Source organism: Quercus suber, unplaced genomic scaffold (genome assembly GCF_002906115.3).
Source record: "Quercus suber isolate HL8 unplaced genomic scaffold, Cork oak 2.0 scaffold_352, whole genome shotgun sequence".
In the NCBI taxonomy this organism is placed as follows: domain Eukaryota; kingdom Viridiplantae; phylum Streptophyta; class Magnoliopsida; order Fagales; family Fagaceae; genus Quercus; species Quercus suber.
The window spans coordinates 708,060-722,340 of NW_027069804.1; the positions used below are offsets into that span (position 1 = coordinate 708,060).

Genomic DNA, 14,281 nt, shown 5'->3' on the forward strand with positions numbered 1-14,281 from the left:
TGGGTATTTCTTTTCTCTCTTTTATATGTCCATGTATGATATGCTAAAATAAAAGAAAATATGCAAAAAAAATAAAAAAAAATAAAAAGATAAAAAATGCTTTAAATATAGTTGCAAGCATGTTTTTTAGGAGATGTGGGAGTTATAGGATGTACCTTGAAGGTGATAGTCCCCATCAAACAGTTATGATTGTGTGTGAGTTAAAGTTATTTTCTCATATCTCAGATCGTCATAATATGTATACACATATGCAATCTTGCGATGTTTTTCACACACAACCCGCAATATTCTTTGCTACTTTTGATACATGTGCAGGTACAATGTGATTTGGCCATCACAAAGGGTTTACATGTGCTAATGTATGCTCACTAAACCGTCTTAACTTGTTTTAAAAAATAAAATTGGTTAGACTTGTTTAATGTGTGTGTGTGTTTTTGAGGATCCAAGTGCTAAATTTTTGATTGAGAGATGATTTTGAGAGCTTTATATGTTGAGTGGATCTTTGGTTAAGGTGTATGTTGGATTGCATTCACGTGTGTATTTTTCTCTTCTTAAAAAACTACTTTTAACTGCTGGCTCGACACCTCCTCAATACCTGTGGAGATTATCAAGTCTTTTCTTATCGCAATCTCGACACCTGTCTCGACACTTGATGGATTGATCGAGAAAGTTCCTGTCTTCTCGATACCTCCTCGATACCTGGTCGATCGATCGAGCTTCTGTTCTTTGAAACTAGTTCTTACACCTCGACACCTCTCGATAAATTCAGCTGTCGACGGCTAAATCCTCGACACCTTCCTCGACAGCTTCCTCGATACCTCTCGACACCTCAGCTATCGAGATTTACTGAGGTGTCTATATAAAGCTCAGTCGCGATTTTTCTCTCATTCACTCGCTCTCTCTCGATCTGTCCGAGGCGGTTCATCTCCCATTCACCCTTTTCTCACTCAAATCTTCAAACCCACTTCATTTTCGGTCTTCCCTTGGTTTCAATCACTTGGTAAATTCATTTTTCCCTTCCTTTTTCATGCATTTCATGCTTTGAAACCTAGTTTTTAGGATTTTTGAAAATTTTTGGGGTTTTTCAAAATTGATGAGTTTTTCTTAAAATTTTGGGTTGGGTTTTCACTTAAATGTCTTCAAAATGTCATACATTGCATTTCATGTGCATTAGAATGATATTTACATGCATTTAGATGTATGCTCTATGTTTGTGTGCTGGTAGGATTGGATTGGGCTGAGCCCATGATGTTCTTCAATTTGCATGTCACATGCCCATGCATACGACTTTTTGTTCAATATATTTGATATATATGAACTGTGTTTGGACTTTTCTAATTGTCTCCCTCTCTATCTCTTTCTCATTCTTTTACGTTAGTAGTGTCTATGGCACCCAAACGTAAATCCACTTCAGCTCGGAACCCTCTGTGTTCTGGAGCTTCATCTTCTTCTGACTCTGCTCCTCTTAACCTTTGATTCCGTGGTGGAGATGCCCACAAGGCATTTTCGGAGAACTTTTCTCGACGAGGTGTTCATTCGGAACGCCAAGTCATTCTGGCAGACTTCGCCAACACTGACCTTCCCTCTGTCATTCACAGTAGAGGATGGGAGTCACTGTGTGACGTCCCAGTCACTTGCCCTCTCATGCTGATTCAGGAGTTTTACTCTAACATGCACGGGATAGATCGTTCAGTACCTCTCTTTTTCACTCGTGTTCGAGGTACGTGCATACCTGTCACACCACAGTTAGTTGCGGATGTGCTTAGGGTTCCTAGGATAGATTTTCCTGATAACCCTTCCTGTGAGTGTCTGAGGACTGTGTCAAAAGATGAGCTCATTTCTGCCTTTTGTCAGTGCCCAGCTGATTGGGGAGAGCATCAGTACACATCATGTAGGCATTTTGCTAAATGTCCTAGATTTCTTAATATGGTGATGACTTTTGTACTCCATCCACTCTCTCACTACAACTCCCTCACAGAGTCTCGTGCTCGATTTTTGTTATCTCTGTTAGAGCATCTTACTATAGATTTTCCTTCTCACTTTATTCTTTCTATTATAGATGTTCATTTTGACTCGGTGTCCCGTGATAAGCTCATCTTTCCTTCCGCTATCACGAGGATCTTACGCCATTTTTCTATTCTCTTTCCTGTGTCCAACCACTTCACACACATATGTGCCATAGATGCCATTACCGTAAAACGTAGTGAGGCGCATTTTAGGTCACGACAGACGGATTCCACTCCTTCCCGTTCAGCTCCATCCAGATCAGCTCCATCTACATCTGCTCCTTCTTCCTCTACGGGCGATGTATCTCTAGGAGACATTATGGCGCAGCTACAGTGCATGGACACTCGCCTTGATACACTCTCTGTTGAGTTGTATCAGGTGAATGTTCGTGTTAGTCGTATTGCACGACGGTAAGCGACCATGGGTGGTTTTGCTCTAGAGGCTACTCCTTTACCACCTACTCCAGCAGCTTCAGATTTTGAGGATGAGGATGTTGATGATGATGATGATAGAGATGCTAGCTCTACTGATGAGATGTCTACATGACACTCTACCTTTTGTCACTCGTGACAAAAAGGGAAAGTTGTTTTGGGTTATGAGAGTAGTCATCTTAGGGGGAGAGTTAATATAGAACATTTTGATAGGGGGAGTGTTGATATTTTGAGGGATGTAGTGAGGTTTTGATGTATCATTTCTTTTCTATTCTTTATAGATACATTGATCTTGTATATGAGGTCTTTTGACCAGTTTTACATACATTATACTTATACTTCTTTATATATATGGATGTATGTTTCTTTCACCTCTCTCTTCATGTGTTGTTTCTTTTCTATCTTTATACACATGTTCATTATACTTGTATGCAATCTATTGTTTCTGTTTTACACAAGATGCCTTGATGAGTTTTGTTTAAAGTGTTTCAGAAATACAAGTTGTTAAAGTCTACTTACCATAAACTCTCTTCTTACAAAGTTTTTTAAGAGTTTGTGTTAGGATAGATTTTATTGTATTCAACAAGTGAATAATGAGTTGAGTGATTTATGACTTCTCTCATATGTTCATTTGTTTGTTGTGGTTTTGTCACGGATTGCCAAAGGGGGAGATTGTTAGGACATATGTGTTTTCACTAATTATATACATATGTCACTTATTTATGTAAATTGGCTAAATCCTTTGACAAAACGCACTCTACTTGTAATTGGGTAGTTCTAGGTGTTTTTAATACTTTAAGAAACAAGGTTTCAATGTCAAGTGTTGAAGTCATCAAGTCTGTCCAAGAAAAATACAAGTTGTTAAAGTCTACTTGCCATAAACTCTCTTCTTACAAAGTTTTTTAAGAGTTTGTGTTAGGATAGATTTTATTGTATTCAACAAGTGAATAATGAGTTGAGTGATTTATGACTTCTCTCATATGTTCATTTGTTTGTTGTGGTTTTGTCACGGATTGCCAAAGGGGGAGATTGTTAGGACATATGTGTTTTCACTAATTATATACATATGTCACTTATTTATGTAAATTGGCTAAATCCTTTGACAAAACGCACTCTACTTGTAATTGGGTAGTTCTAGGTGTTTTTAATACTTCAAGAAACAAGGTTTCAATGTCAAGTGTTGAAGTCATCAAGTCTGTCCAAGAAAAAGCAAGCTGAAGTGCAATTTCATTAAAACTCGACACCTGCTTGATAGCTACCTCGACACCTACTATCTGTTGAGATTTATAATTTCAGATTTTCTAATCTGATTTCCTTGGGATCCGTGAATATGCTTTTGGGCCTTCTTTTCTTCTAACCTTAAACATATAAAAGGATTGTTTTAAGAGCCATCAAATGATACACAAGTTGTGAAAGCATTAAGCAATTTCTGTTCAAGCAAATTGTGATCAAAAGACGAAATTCTTGACCTTGTTCATCTTCTCTGAAGAAGTTGCTGTGTATTTGCATCGAATGGTTTTGTAACCAAGCATCTTCCTGTTATTCATCATAAAGGATGAACTGAAGAACTTTGCAGCCAACCTCTCCTCCTTAGTTGGTGTTTAGAAATTGCATACTAGGATTCGCGCATTGATTAGTCACGTACTTGGGAGCCGTACATCAAAGGTGGGAACTGTCGCTACAGATCAAGTCCAATTGGGTATTGGGGTAAGGGTTCAACTGTAGGTTGGTAAAGTACTTGGGATTCCTTTACTTGTAATCGCTTAATTTGATAATAGTGGAGTTTCGGGAGTGGTGACCTAAAAATCACCCGGTAGGGTTTTTGCCGTTAGGGTTTTCCCCATTCGTAAACAAATCACCGTGTTATTTATTTTCTGCTGCTTAATTAGTTTATTGGTGATTTGTTTGTGCTTCCACGCAATTGCATAATTAATTGATTAATTAACAACTTGACTAATTAATTAACTGGTTTAATCACAAAAGGTCATTCAGATTGTGACCTATCAGGTAACATAAGGAATTAAATTTTATACTGCAGTCCATTTCGGTTCATTAGATCTATATATAAAAAAAAAAAAAATGGGTTACACCGGAGTTAGGAGGGCTATTCAGAATCAAGACACCCTTCCCACTTGGGAAAATTTATAATTAGCGTTGACAATTTGCTAAAAATGAATTGTGTAGTGTGCAAGACAATGAGACAGTCCTTCCCACCTTGTGTCAATGTCATTCATCAAGGGGAGCATAGGCAGTTGGCCCAATAAGTACACAGAAGATGCCAAAATACCCAGAAATATTTTTTAACAGTGTTTGAAAACGAGATTGGGAACTACAGCCAAGAAGAGTTGGATAAGTTTGTTGTTCTTGCAAGGCAGCTTTGGTAGTTGATACCATTGAAACACACATACACATGGGGTTAGTTAAGTGCCAACATCTACCATTCTTTAGGATTCAACCAGATTTTGTGAGAATTACAAAGCTCATTCCTCGAAGACAACCTAGATACATAGTGATTCTCAAAAAAAGGGATTCCAGTGCAGCCTGAATGGTACAATATTAATTTTGACAAAACTGTGTTCATTAGAAGGATCAGTTACCCCAAATTTTGCTTTCTATTGTGTCAGATGTCCAATAATTTTATAGGATAAAAAGCAATTATGCAATTTTTCAAACATAATGTAGATAGATGGATTGCAAGAAACATCATTGGCAAGATGTTTCACTAGATGGAACAAGTAAGAGCTCACAGAATTTGAAAAACAAATACCAAAAACAGAATAAAAATGATTGTTTTGCTTCAATTTCTTAGGCTTGTAGTCATGTAAAATTTCTTTCCAATGTTTCCATCCCCACAAGAAAAAAAAAACATTCAAAACATTAATTGGCAATGGCATACAAGTACCAAGAGCACCCTAGTTATAATCGCAAAAGGAACCCAATAAGCTGACAACAGTTTTCAACACGTTGAGAATTGAGAATTTAGCATTCTGGATGAAATGACTTGATCTATTCAATTGTCCTCATTTCTCTACGAAAACATTTGAAGATGACTAATACTTCCTCAACAGGACAAAACTAATCAGTCGACATCATTATGTGATCTTAGATATCTTCTTTATTATAGCTAGATTCAGGACTAATGTAAATTTCCCTTTGTTAGCTTAGTGTTGTAGTCTCCACTCGAATACTCGATAACCTTTCAATGGGGAACTACATGCCCATATAAAGGCCATCATCCCTAACAAACAATAAGAAAGGAGATTGAGAAACATGTTATTGTCTTCAATTACCTATAGTCTACAAATAAGATTATGCATTAAACCAATTTTTCACTCCACAATGTAAGGAGACATGATAATTAAAAAAATCCAAACTAAAAAACCCAGATACCAAAAAATATAAAGGAATTGCCAAATTTACCACAAAGAAACATGTAGGCTCATCTCTCACAAAAAAAGGAGTTATGAGATGGGTTGTATTAGTGGAACCGTCATCTGCAAAGGAAACAATAGCTAAAATATCAAATCAAATATTGACCAATTTTCATATACTTTTATCATTTTGCTCAAGAATATTATAGCCTACCTCTATTTGCCACTCTATTAACCCAAAACAATTGCTCTCCTTAGGACATTGAGGAAAACAAAAACAGTTAAACGAAACCATTCTAATAGGTGAACAACTCCAGTAAAAATATTGCAAAGGAAGAAGCTCTTGCTGTCAAAGTAATGGAAAGTTCGAGAGGGTCAGGTCAGGAGATGAGATAGGCAAGAAGGGAAAAGGAGTGAATTATTCAATACAATTAAATCTCAATGGTAGTAGTAGAGTAAATAGAGAGGAAAATAAGAGGGAATTGTATTGTGGTGATTTCCCTCTTCTCATTAGATTTTTTTTTTCTTTTTAAATGGAAATACACATTTGACATTTCAGAGTTGCACTGAATTTTTCCAGCCTTCTTCAAGGATGAATGAAATAAAACTACTTAAATCTGACAAAAAATAAAGAAGTAAATTTTGCTCTAAAGACAAGGTATCAGTGATTCAGAAATACTATAATCATAGCAGGTAGGACATTACCAGAAGAATTGTTAACGTTTATATCAAGCTTTAAAATATGTAAAATTTGTGAATAACATGCTCTAGGGCCAAATAAATATGTAAAAAAGAATATTTTGGATATAAGAATAAATAACTTTACACAAAGTTGACCTTAAGTGAAGCAGTTAAAACCATACATGGGACAATGGACAACCTACCCTTCAGAAATTTTGAAGGAATACACTCATACTTCAAGTAGTAAGGATCCAAAATCTAGGAAGGGCATAACATCCTAACTAAATGCAGAGTAAAATTCATATGACCCTAGAACATAAGAATTCTCATCAATATAACCAGAGAGGGGCAAGGGAGGGAAGTTGAGCTCTTCTGGAATTCTTTTCTTACAGTTGACTTTAACTTCAATTGCTGTGAGGAATATTTAAGATCTCATGGCTTCTGAAAATTTGCTTTTACAGGGCATATGGAAGGATGAAGCTTTGGTAACCAACTCTTCATTGATTGATAATTTCACCAAGCGGCAATATTAGCTATGAAGGAAATTCCAACATTCTCCAATAGGAACAAAATTTGATAGGAGAATTCAGGTAAAAAAACAAGGTATTTCATTTGAATGGAAGTCAACCAGGGACATAATCTCTCTCCCTAATTCTAGTCCCTTCCAGAAAATGCTCATATTCCCTAATCTCCAAAATACACAAAAATATGGATCATCTTCACATTTCACACTTCAAAGACAACACAGTGGCCTCCATCCAAACTGCAAAAGAGAACGAATATTATTGGGATTTGGGAAACTGATACTAGAACATGAAACACACACCTAGCATCAGCACAAAAGGAAATCCATCGCATGTGTATAAAAGTTTCAGGTTCGTTGTTTGTGAGTCTCATCTATGTAATTGCCATGGCTTGGAATATTGTGGTATCCTGAGCAGCCTTAAGAAGAATTGAAAGACCACTTCAAAGATGACTAAAACCATGCTAATGTAGAGATAACAGAACATACTGAAGAGGTTCTTTGTTGTGGAAGTCTCAAACTCCATCAGTGGAGCAAGCACAAGTTTTCCCTGCACTTGAAATTATCAACTGAAAAAAATTATAAAAATTTGTAAAGACTTTTGCAGATTATGTCACATGCTCATGCTTTTAATGTAAGATTAAATGGGTTTAGTCACCTACTTGTACTCCAGACTGCACCAAAAGAGAAAACTACAAAATTAGGAATTCACCAGTTAAAAAATATTATAGTTACAAAAATAACTTTGCAAGCAAATTTTTGAAAAGACAAAATTGTTTGTTACAAAAATTATCATAAATATGAAACTAAATTAAGGAAGTGAGAGGCGTATTACTCAATCTATAGAAAGATGATGCCTGATTTTTGTAGAAACATCTTTGAAAATCCTTTTGGTTTCAATGCCACACTCTCCTCTGTTTTATATACAGAAACACATAATTTAGAAATTCAACATAATTGAAAGCTCTTGAAAGATGTTTATGAGAGTTTGAGAAAAAAAAATTGGCAAAGTATTCATCACACATTTTAGAAACATGAAATTCACACATGATTTGAGCTAAATAATTGAATTAAGAATATTAAATCTCTTGTACACATCTGGTGTACCAGGGTTGTGCCCCTTTTTGTGTTACAAAATGCAAACTTATTAAAAAAAAATTATAAAGCCAAATCAAGTAGTTTTGTCTACCATATACCAAATGATGTCAAAACCCTCTTTTGCCATATTGCTCTTTCTCGCCTATCAAATGATGCATAAAGTAAAAGTCGTCCCTCTAATTTTGCAACCTTTAACTCTAAAGCATATTGGTGTTTTTGATGCACATTAAGCTTTAGAAAATGAAATTGAGAAAAAGGCATTATTCTTCTCAAGGACTACATACAAGGTGATAATTAGTGACCTTTTTTAAGTAAAATATTAAGATAGTTTACATGGATAATAGCTCCAACCCATTTCCCCAGGCATTGTAGTCAGGATTCGCCCTCTTGAACAATTGTAACTCATGGTCAAGAAGTGCCAGATTTCACTTGGTCTATGTATTGCTTGATACAAAAACCAATTGCAAAAGCCTGTCAAATAAGTATCAGATACAGTTCGGTAGAAAAGAAGCAAATAAAAGGACATGGAGATATTAGAGAAAAGAACATGTGCAATGTTGCCCAATATTCAAACAGAGTCTGCACAACAAAAAGTAAAGAATTAAAGGGGCTTTAGGAGGTAGACAAATAGAGAAAAAACCAACCACAAAAAATGAAAAGTTCCTAAGCTTGGATGCTGCTTTGAGCATTAATAACCCACCATAAAATAATACATAAAGGAGTAAGAAAAATAGGGCATTCTAAAATCTGTAAGATAATTTACCATTGGATTTGTGCATGTCCAGACACACTATACTAAATAAACCAACTAGACTCTATCTCATTTTATACTTTTGACTTAAATGAATTCTCCAGAAACATTTGGAAAAAGAAAAAAATATTCAGCCTTATTGTCTCAACCCATAAACTACATAATTCATTAGTTGTTTACCAATTACCCAATGGCATTGTGGAAATCAATTTCTAGTATATATAAGAACATGTTTTAAGCTTATATATAAAGAAAATAATTGACCAAACAGAATCCATTTAATAAGATAACTCTGGCATTGTTAGTTGGCATGGTAGACACTCCCCTCAAGTAGTAAAAGTTTCTCTATTTCTGCAATTGTCATCGAAGCAACCAAGTACATCACCATTGAGTCAATTGTAGGTACAAAGATATAAACTCTATCCTTCCTGTGCAACAGCAGGCCTTTGAACATACAGAAAGGAAACAAAACAGAAAGAGATTTGCCTAAATTTTAAAAGATAGAGAGAAGATGATTACCATTGAGTACACTACTTGTTAAACGATTTTAGGGCCAGAAAGTTTTGAACAGGGCAGGTTCTTGAATTTTGTCTCCACAGCCAAAATTCAAGAAGCAAGGACCACGGCTTTAGCAGAGAGAGAGAGCAAGTGCCAAATTACCAACCGATGGAAAAACCAAACGTTCTTAAACTTGGGTTTTGTTTTGAGCAGAACAACCTATTCTATAAAAATGGACACGGTAACAAAAATAACAGCATCCTCTAATCTTAATTGGTAGTCAAGCAAAAAGAAAAATCTTAATTGGTAATTTTCAATTGAGTAACAGATAAAAATTCAATCACTGTTGAATTTGCACACGAATGAACGAATTAGACTCATTCAGTCATTCTCTAGTTCTTCTCTGACTTCAAAGTCAGTCTTCAAATCAACGATTCGACATGTGAGGAAGCAAATAAAGTATTAGTAAGCAAATATACGTTGGAAACTTTTATACCCAAAAAAAAAAAAAAATTAACCACCAAAATACCAGTTTAGTAAGCTAATTCCTGCCATGTTAGCTGCCTGGTCAAGTGCGCCCTTCAAAGTTCTAAGAAATTTGCTATGATTCTGCAATTATGAACAAGCAACAATATATGTCATTTCATTAACACAAGTTTAGATGAAAAGATATAAATCGTTAGAATAAAAGAACAAATGATAGAACAGTTATCCTTTTTTATTCTCCTAATAACTTGAAGAAATCATGCGTCTTATTAGAGTTTTGACCCAAAAAAAAGGGAAACAAATGATTACCACTGAGTTCTTGACCTTGCGCCAACATAGATAAATATTATCTCCAGATTTGTAAATGTCTACATCGGTAGACCTCAATCTTTGTTCTGCTTCTGACTAAAACAAAGTCTCCAAAATAAAAAATGAAAAAAAATTTAAAAATTATGAGAAAAAGAAAGAAAGAATTCAACAATTATCCCTTCAAAAGCAGTAATTAAACCATTAGTTATTTTCTATATATCAATAGTTCAAATGAGAATTTTAAAATTAATCTTAATAGATATATAGACCCCCAAAAAAGAAAAAATAAACAAATAAAAGAGAGTGAAACAATGAAATACCTGCAAAATAGGCTAAATCCTGCAATGGTAGTTGCTAGATTAATTCCTCCTCCGGAAGTAAACAAACCGACTCTGATTCTAACTCAGATTCTGCAATAACTAAGAAGCAACCATACACACATCATATTATCAACATGCTTTTAGGTACAAACATATAAATCAATAGAATTAAAAGAAAGAAAAAAAAAAAAAAAAAAGGATGGATTACAGTATCCTAATATTAAATTGGTTTAGTTCAGCATAAGAAAGAAGCTGAAAGTTTTAGAAGATGTCCAAAACATAAAAACCCTAAAAAAGCAGTAGTTGATTTTGAATTTGGGATTATAAAAAGATAGATGCATATATACCTGAATAAATTGTTTTTTCTTGCTGGATTATTTGGGAAATGAGCAATGATGGATGGGCCAATTTTCACGGTTTGCCTCTTTGCCTTAAGAGGGGACAACCAGAAATATCTAACGATTTTAAAGAAGCGAGATCGGGAATTAGGGGCATGGAAGTCAAGTTAGGGCATTCGATAATCTGTAAATGAGAAAGAGAAGGAGAAAATGATGGAAGCAAGAGATGATTATCATCTGAATTCCTCCACCATCCCACTCTTCATCCCACCATAATTCCAGCTCTTGAAGATGTTGTGAGTTTCCCCTTCATATTTGTGGCTTTACATTCTGCCATATCATCTCTTCCATTTCCCAAATATTTGATCTCAAGTCTTCCTCTCAGATTGCTCAGCTGCTTCAATTCACTTAGTCCACCGCCAGACGTAGCCTTTTGCCTCACGAAAAACAGAGGTAGTATATATCAAGCGAAATAAGATGCCCAAGTCCAAGGGGCGTATGCGTCAATTTGACACAATTACTAACGTCTAAATGCCTAAGATTGACCACCTTCTTAAGCCCCGCAGTAATTCTTTAAGCGAGCTACAACCACCGAGTTTTAATGTCAGCAAATATAGCAGTTTGGTAATGGAATTAGGGAGGAACTCAATATCTTCATTTTTAGGAAGATCAAGGTATCTTTAATGTTTCAATTCTTCAGTTGAATGTGGCATTACACTTAGATTTAACTCACTCAAATCTAATGTCCGTAAATAATTGAGTTTTGAAACAAGAGCATCACAAGTGAAGTTAACCAAATTACCCCCTACACTAGCTATAAGGATTGTTCGTATCTTCATTCCTTTTAACCTTGAAAATTGAAAGTTTCCTTGATGAATCTTCAAGATCAAATGATACATGAAAAAAAAAAAAGGTGGGGGGAAGCTAGAAACCGGTCCAATCTATTTTTTAAATTTAAAGAAGCCCTCTAATATTGAATAATTTAAAGAAGCCCATTATTTTTCCCACAAACTTTCATTATACATGGTTGAGCTTTTTCTTTCTTTTTATTTTTTATTTTTTTTATACAAGCACAAAAATATCTATAATAAAAAAAGTGTGCTTTAAAAATTTTTATTTACCCAAAACAATAAATTAACTAGTGAGTAATTCATGTAACACACAATATATTTTTATCAAAATATGATTGTTTGTCTCTTTTATTTTTGTATGAATATGAAATCTAATAATTATGATAATTATAATAAGCTTTTACTATGATTGACAATGACTTTGAATATGGAACCATCTATTCTAACATTTAATGAAAATATGATTTGATAATATTCAAATGGAGTGCTTAAATATAAAATCGAGTTTAAACTCAATTAAAAAATATATAATGGGTCTTGTTAATGGGTGCTCTTAGGGAAATTGTTAATAAACAATTTAGGAAAATTTTGACATCACTTTTGGGGGAAATGTAAAAAGACGTCAAAACAATTAAATTTTTTTTCCTTATAAAAAGTATCTTAAAATAGTTCCTAAACCAATACCCTTAGGGTATTTATTAACATTTCCCATATATAATTAAAAAAATGATGTGTAAACTTGTGAAGTATCAAAGTCTTATCTAACAACTATTAAAAAGTTAACAAAATGGTAAAGGTTTCAATTTTATATATATGATTAGATAATTATAAAAATAAGTTGAAAAAAAGCACATAATAGAGTCTCACTTTCAAACTTGTAATAGACTCTCATTTAGAACAAAGGTGTTAGTAATTTTAAATTATTTATTTTGCATTATGAAAGCATGTTGTGTATATGGAACACTTGTGTAACACATCACAAACACAACATATATAACCCAATTTTATTATTAAACAATTTTTTTTTACATGATTAAAATAGTTTTAAATAAATAAGCAAATTGTTTAAAACTAGAGATCTAGGGTTTTAACTGTCTATACCAAAAACCAAAACGCTATAAAATAAATAAATAAATAAATAAGCAAACTACTTTTATTTTTTATTTTAAAAAAAAAAACTAGTAATAGGATTTTAATCAAAATTGTAATTTTAAAATTATTAAACTTTGATAATTGATATAGAGAGTTTCACCTAGGACATTATGTTAGTAATTTTGTTATATTTAAAAAGTGTGCTATATAGAAAAGCATGTTATAGAAAGCATAAAACTTTTTTGAATCATATGACAATAACTTATATAAGACCTAACTTTTGGTTTATGGTACTCTACTCTATCTATGCTAAATTATTGGCTTTATTTAGAAAGTCTAACTTTTTAAGAAAATATTATCTAAGGTAGGTTACACACCACATTCTGGAGGGCTATTCAAGACACCTTGCCCACTAAGGAAAATTTATGACTGTTGTTGATGATGTGCTGAAAATGGGTTTTGTAGTTGTGTGCAAGACAATGAAACAATCCTTCCCACCTTGTGGCAATGTCCTCCATCAAGGGGAGCATAGGTGGTTGGTGTCCAATAAGTATACAGAAGATATGCCAAAATACCCAAAAATATTTTACAATGGTGTTTGCAAATGAGGTTGGGAACTGTAACAAAGAAGAGTTGGAGAAGTTTGTTGTTCTTGCATGGCCAGCTTTGGTACCATTGAAACACACGTACACATATATGCGGTTAGTGAAGTGCAAACATTGATCATTATACAAGATGCAACCAGATTCTATGAGGATTACAAAGCTCATATATAACTCGAAGACAACCCACATACATATAGTGATTCTCAATAGCAAAGAAAATGGGTTCCAATGCAGTCTGACTGTTACAAGATTAATTTTGACAAAACTGTGTACTTTGGAAAGACCTACTACCCCAAATTTTGATTTCTATTGTTATGTCCCATGTCCTATAATTTTATGGGATAAAATGCAAACGATGCCTTTTATCAAATATATATTGGTAGATAAATAGCAAGAAACATCATTGCAATATTGGCTAGATGTTTCACTAGATGGAATAGGTTAGAGCTCACTGAATTTGAAAAACAAATACCAAAAACATAATAAAAATGATTGATTTGCTTAAATATCTTAGAATATTTTCCGATTTATTTACTAATTTTACATTCCCACAATGGGAGTTAGAACCCCTTTCCCTCTCCCTTGTGTGTGTGTGTGTGTTTGTTTCTAAAAAAAAAAAAAGGATAATTGTCCCACATTGCTTAAGAGAGTGTGTTGTGTGTAGTATAACTTGCCCCACCCTCCCTTAAAAATTACCATGGCTTTTGAGTGGAGTTGTGGTGTGCCTTTGTGTTAGAACCCCCTTTCCTTCTCCCTTGTGTGTGTGTGTGTGTGTGTGTTTGTTTCTCAAAAAAAAAAAAACATTCCCACAATGGAAAAAAAAAAAAAAAACTCAAAACATTAACTGGCAATGGCATACTAATGGCTACAAAACTTGACAAAAAACACCAAATCTTATGGGGCTTGATATCTACTAAACA

The 14,281-nt window shown here is 34.1% G+C and overlaps 1 long non-coding RNA gene across 11 annotated transcripts; it reads right to left on the reverse strand.

Moving 5' to 3' along the window:
* Positions 1-5,252: 5,252 nt before the first annotated feature.
* Positions 5,253-11,334, reverse strand: LOC136061786 (uncharacterized). Of its 11 annotated transcripts, none has more exons than XR_010623660.1 (10): positions 10,823-11,332; positions 10,476-10,574; positions 10,156-10,263; positions 9,890-9,969; positions 7,849-9,780; positions 7,676-7,705; positions 7,503-7,563; positions 6,024-7,253; positions 5,859-5,932; positions 5,253-5,676 (listed from the first exon to the last, which is right to left on the reverse strand). It is a non-coding gene; the product is annotated as an uncharacterized LOC136061786 (long non-coding RNA). The 11 variants fall into 11 exon arrangements; XR_010623653.1 differs by having other exon boundaries at positions 6,024-7,582; positions 7,849-7,927; positions 8,445-9,780; positions 10,823-11,331; XR_010623655.1 differs by having other exon boundaries at positions 6,024-7,563.
* Positions 11,335-14,281: the final 2,947 nt, after the last annotated feature.